At 34.7% G+C, this 6,000-nt stretch overlaps 1 long non-coding RNA gene across 2 annotated transcripts in view; it reads left to right on the forward strand.

The window, feature by feature from the left end:
• Window positions 1-5,329, forward strand: part of LOC127472274 (uncharacterized) — a 47,734-nt gene extending 42,405 nt beyond the window's left edge. For both annotated transcript variants that reach the window (XR_007904937.1, XR_007904938.1), the window contains 2 exons: window positions 2,374-2,545; window positions 5,066-5,329. This is a non-coding gene — a long non-coding RNA (uncharacterized LOC127472274). The remainder of the gene's footprint in view (window positions 1-2,373; window positions 2,546-5,065) is intronic.
• Window positions 5,330-6,000: the final 671 nt, after the last annotated feature.

Below are 6,000 nucleotides of genomic sequence, written 5' to 3' on the forward strand. Positions count from 1 at the left end.
CTAAATCAATACTGAAATATTTAAACCATATCAGTTCAACACCTGAAAGTGAACTTGTACGTGATTTGTATGGTACTCGCTCTTGTAAATCTATATTGTCTTTTAACTTTCAAGGATTAGAATTGTAGAATTGCTGAACTTAATATTACCTGATGCTTTGCCTATAATACATTTCATTATTAGAAAATATAGAAGGCAATAATTTTGGGGACAAAGGGGATTGAGCTATTCCATTTTTTTAACTTTTACTTCACATTTCTTGCTATGAATGTGTAAAATTGGTTAAATAAAAGAAAGTTCTCAGTCTGAGACTAATTTAGGACATAGACAAATTACTTCCAAATGCACAAGTAATTCCTACTGTGATTATTACCCATAATCTTGAACAATTTGCAAATCCTTTAAAATGTCCATTAACAAAATGTGCTTTCAAAATAGTGTTCTGAGAAATGACTGTACACTCTTATTTTTTGCAGAACTGGCTGCTGGTAATTTCTCCAGGTGTACTTTCATTTTTAGAATTTATGATTTTTGCCTTTGTCATGTATTTTCATACAGCTGTGTTTTTTATATTTTTTTTTTTTGGTACTTTCCTTGTCTTTATGGAGACTAGCAGAACTAAACTGTGGTGTACCTTTAAAATACAATAGCTAGAATTATAAAAGGCAAAGCAGTTTCTTATTACAACCATGCTTTTAATGTCTAGTTAAAGTACTGTCAGACCATAAGTAAAGCTAGAGTGTGTCTTTGCCACCCCATAGAAGTAAATCTCTTTACCTGAGCTTTCCACTCAGTAAGGTACATCTGCAGGAAAAAAAAAATCCCATCCTTATTCTGCTTTAGGAAAAGACTGTCATCATAAGAGTACAGAATTGAACTACAAACTACCATGTTTTTTAGGTTTCTTTTTCCCTCCTTTGAAACCTATCTACCTACCTAGACAATTCCTTTTAAGGAAAAAAACAAATAGCTAAGATAACCTGTCTGCACAGTCACTTTAAGATTTTTTGAAGATGAAAGTATATGCTCATATCTTTTCTTTAGGATTATTTTCATTCAGCTGTGTGAACAAACAAATAAAGCTACAAAAGTGAGAAGCAGGTGTTAGAGTCACCAGTGGAACTCAGGCATGGCAATATTGGCTGCTGTCACATCAAACCATGGGCATAGAAATATCCACAAGCAATACACAAACCACTTTTTGGCATTTGACCTCCTCATAGTGCAGAAAAATGATGGGATTCACAGGAGCCAATATGCTAAAGATACCCTGAAGGAAGAGCTGATGAAGAGGGATTCTGCCTTACCTCTCTACGCCTGGAGAACCTAGATGTCTAATGCTGCACTAGACATAGATGCTTATTTTAATTTGGGTTTTACAAGCCTTAACTTCTCCTAAACTAGAACCATAAATCTTACAGTGACAACTTTATTTCTACCACTGTACCGTTTCTACACTACTTCATAACTCTTTCCTGTAGCAAAATCTTTCTTATACTGGTTCTTGGAACAAACTTTCTGCTTCAGCAATGATCTTACAAACTTCCTAAAGAAAAGAAACTTGGAAAATACAAAAATCTAGCATTATTTTTTCCCTGCAGGTATCATATAAATTGTATATGCTGTTATTGCAAACTCTGGTTTTTCAACAGATACCTTAAAATTACTTTAATTGTAAACCCAAAACTTTTTTTTATTTTCATAATCCTTATAGCTTGTTGCATGGCACCAGGATTCTGATTCTGTAGAAGAATACATGAGCAAGACCAAATGCAACTTTATATTGTATTACTTTATGCCTCAGAAAACCAGTCCTTTCTAAATAAATATATTTATATTAGAATAAAAAAGAAACATGTGTGATTTTTCATTGTAATAAAAGAGATGTTAGTCTAAGGAAACATGGATTTTTTTAAAGCATGAGTATAACATTAAATGGCATATAAGCATAATAATAAAAGATATAAGATGCTGCAATTATTTTCTGTTGTTATGCACAGAATAGAGAAATTTGTAGCTGCTAGGACATTTGTGTTTCTAAGCTTCTTAATTAAAAAAAAAAGAAATTAATAAAATCCTCATCTGTCAGTTTAAAGTGTCATGAGTCCACTTTCAAATGGAACATTTGAACTAGGAATAACAGAATAACAAGCAAGAGAAAAAGTCTATTAAAAACCAATGAAAATATTCCAAAATTTTCTTGTGAGTGGCTAAGGCTTTTATCTGTATGTCCTAGGATACATTTGCACTGTTCAAATGCATAAGGTGTAGCACAGCGTTCTCTCTATTTTCTGTATCCAGTGTGCCCTGGCAACAGCAACCACTTAGTCATTGTTTCCTGTTACTATACATGTGCTCTGTTTTTTCTTGCAGAGATGATAATTACAGAACTTATACTAAAAAACACATCTTAAAAAAGATGAAGAGGAAAATATCCCCAAATTGTTTACAGCCAGACAGTCAAAAAAGCAGAAGTGAGACCTGTCTCATTTTTGTACCCTGATTCACCTGGTCTGGATGGGGAGGACCAAACTGTACACTGGAGGTGGGTAGTACCACTTTTCTTTAAAAATGCTGGTAATAACAACCTTGTACAGTGGCAGTAGTTTCCTGGAGTGAATGTAGGCCAATCTGAAAGGCAGATGTCTCACACAGGAACACCGAGATTATGGCTGAGATAGGACCTCAGAAATTAAAGTCATTCTTAAGCAACACAGCTGTATGCAAGGGGCTTGCTCAGACACAGGGTTTAGTGTGGCTCAGTTTCTCACTACTGTGATGTGATGCTGTTCTTTCTCCTGGAAGCTCTAAATTGTTAGTGCTGTGCTAGTACAGTCCACTGGAATCACTAAGACAAAAGTAAGTATTCAGAATTTTACTTCATAAAAGCAATGTGTTTGGCCATGATGTCAGTTGCTTGACTGTCCCATAATAAGTGGGAACTTAAAAGTTAAAAAGGTCTCCAAGTTCTGTGTGTAGGAAAGCCTGCTTCCAGAACTAACAGCACTGAGCCCAAGGGCAGAGAACAAGTCCTAGGACTTCAACAGTGTCCAGTGGATGCTGCTGGAGGCTTTATAATGTTCCTGCTGACTTATTCCTCATGTGGCAGATCTGAGTCAAGCCTTTTTCCACTACTTGTGACAGTGTCTGTGCTTATTTGGTGAGCTATGCCTATGACACATTTAAACCTATTCTTTAATATCTCCATACATTTATTCAATTAGCAATGAATAATTTGTCTTCTGATGACTTTTTACTAAGAACTATTTTCACACCAACATTTTATTGCCTTTCTTAATTTTTTTTTAGTTTTGGCTGTGAGCTTTGGTACTTCTTGCACCCCAAGACATTACAAATACCCAGAAGTATATGGATAGTAGGGACTAAGGGTAGAGTGAAATGATCATATCAAGGCCTTCATTTTTTCTGCTTATCCACTAGCAAGTAAGAATAAAATGTAGAGTAGAAAAATTATATCCCAGTTCTTTTAGACATATAACCTCTTTGCATAACACCACCTCTACTAGTAGTTTCAATGATTTCCCCAATTTGAATTACGGGAATACATTTCTAGTAAAATAAAAGAAACCAGTAGTACAAACCAAAATTAATGGCTTTTTAAAATGTATGTTTTAAATGCAAGAAGGGCTAAGCATTTATTTTCATTTACAAATAGCAAGTACTTTGGGTTCTTATTATTTCCTATTATTATAAAGGCTTTCTAAAATAAGACATAATAGTTTAAAATAGCAGTTTAAAGAGCTGCTTGATACATTGAAATGAAAAGCAAGAGTATGAAAAATATGTTTCATTACTTCCAGCTGCCTCAATGTCTTAGGCTACTATGTTTAGAGGGAGAAATATTACAAATAAAGTAACCTGCGGAGCAATTTTATGGTGGACTTTTCCCCTTGGTGAATACAGCCATTTGACAACTTTTTCCACATATATGCATGCTGTACTGCATTATATTTGAAAATCATTTAGTGAAGGAAATGAAGAATTACAAGAATGGGCTGAATCTCAGCAGATGTTAGAGAACCGGTGTACAGAAGAGGAAGAAATTATTTACTTCCAGTAAGTGCAGAACACAATCTGCAATGGATAGATTGGATTCTACATTCATGGGCAACCAATATGATACCTCTGATATAACATTGCGACAATTATAGCTCTGTCTTATTGGAACCATAATGACGTTGCAGACTGAATAGCTTAAAATGCACAAAAAACTTTTCCCAAACACTGAGGGGGAATAGACCAAAACAAAACTTGCTGTTTCTGTATTGTTTGGGTACTGCAGTTGTTTCCTCAATTGCAGAGCGTTATGGCTTTACAGCCTTAAATGCCAAAGACTTAACTTCCTCATAGGGTTGCTGTTCTTTCCCCACAGAACAACTGCTTTTCTTTCCCCACTGCAACTCTTGCAGCCTATTTCAGGCGGTAACCATAGCAGTCCTTAGGAGATGGAAAATTTCCTTGCCATATTGTCTTGAATGACAACATCATTGAATTATGTCCTTTTTCTAAGTACATTTCATGGCAGTACAAGCAACCAGGGAGTTTCATAGGTGGGAGATGTATTTTATACTGTCATAATGTTGTGGTTCTTCTATCTCTTCTGCTCTGCCAACTAACCCAGTTTCTAGTGACACCAGGCCTCTGTGAGGAGCAAAACCAGACCATAAGGAAATCAGGTCAGCTTTTTTTTTGAACCATATAAATTCAATGAGGAGCTATTTTTGTACATTATGAAGAGAATATTTAACCCTAACCCTGGCAAAGCAATACAGACATTGTTCTGATATTACCTTTTTCTCCTATCATTTTGTTGGCTCTCTGTCAGGTGCTTTCCATTATAGATGTGAAGAGGGGTTGCTCTCTAAGTTTATTTGATACAATTTGCCGCTGCTTAAAGACATCATGAGGCAAATGCTATTTTGTTAATTATCCATTCATGAAGCGTATATCTCCAGCTGAGCCAAAATTGTCAACCTTGTGAAAAAGGGCATGCTTGTATGATTAAAGCATTAAAGTTTCTCAGATATTTCCTCCTCTCTCTCAGATCAATGACAGAAAAGAAGCCAAACCCAAATGGAAACACTAGAAGGAAAATAATTGATAGAAATCATGTTTCTGGCAACTTGGAGTGAATGAGAATGAAAAATTATTTCTGCTACCAGAGGAAGTCACTTTGGGCTAACAGATTGGAACTCCTTGCAAGAAAGAAGACTTGCAAACTTAGGAAAAAGCCTGGGAGTATGACCAAGGTTTCAGGTACACCTGGAATCATAAAAATACAGCACAAAAAAAAAAACATTAAAGAGAATAGATGTAAGAACAAGTTTATTTATTTGAAAAGAAATTTGTAGAAATCAACTACAATGCAATGGGAGCAATATGAATAATGGCTGTTTCCAAGCCTAATTGATTATTAAAAGCTAAAACTTGGTACCAGATTTGAACACAGGAGGCAGAAAACAACAATTCTGAGAACATTTTATTGCATAATTCTCTGCCCCATAAATTCTGTAACATTTTATATCTGAACCATGGAAATAATGTGGCTAATGTGTTTTATCGTCTTTGATAAAGAGAAACAAAGCACAATTATTAGCAATCATTCGGTCATTTTTTCACTGCTAGTATCGACTAGAAATGTCATAATTGAAATAACTTCTATTTTATTATGAAGAATCGTGTTTTGCTCAGGGCAATGCTATTTTTTGTAGTTCCAGTTATTTCTTGATGATTTCCAATTCTTCAACTGTGTTTAAATATTTAATAATGTCACTGAAGCTACCATTTAACAGCCTCTTAGAAGCATCATTAAAAAATCATGTCAGAAATCAGTTAAAGCAACTGATATAAGATAAAAATAGTAAGTTTGTGCCCCAACTTTTAATTTTCCGATTTGTAGATTTTTAAAAGCAATCTTAGGAAGATTTTGTATCTGTTTATGCCTGTGAATGAGCAGAAACACAATGAAGAAAGTTTACT

This window comes from Manacus candei, unplaced genomic scaffold, assembly GCF_025592945.1.
Source record: "Manacus candei isolate 608988 ecotype Guabito, Panama unplaced genomic scaffold, ASM2559294v1 h1tg000028l, whole genome shotgun sequence".
In the NCBI taxonomy this organism is placed as follows: domain Eukaryota; kingdom Metazoa; phylum Chordata; class Aves; order Passeriformes; family Pipridae; genus Manacus; species Manacus candei.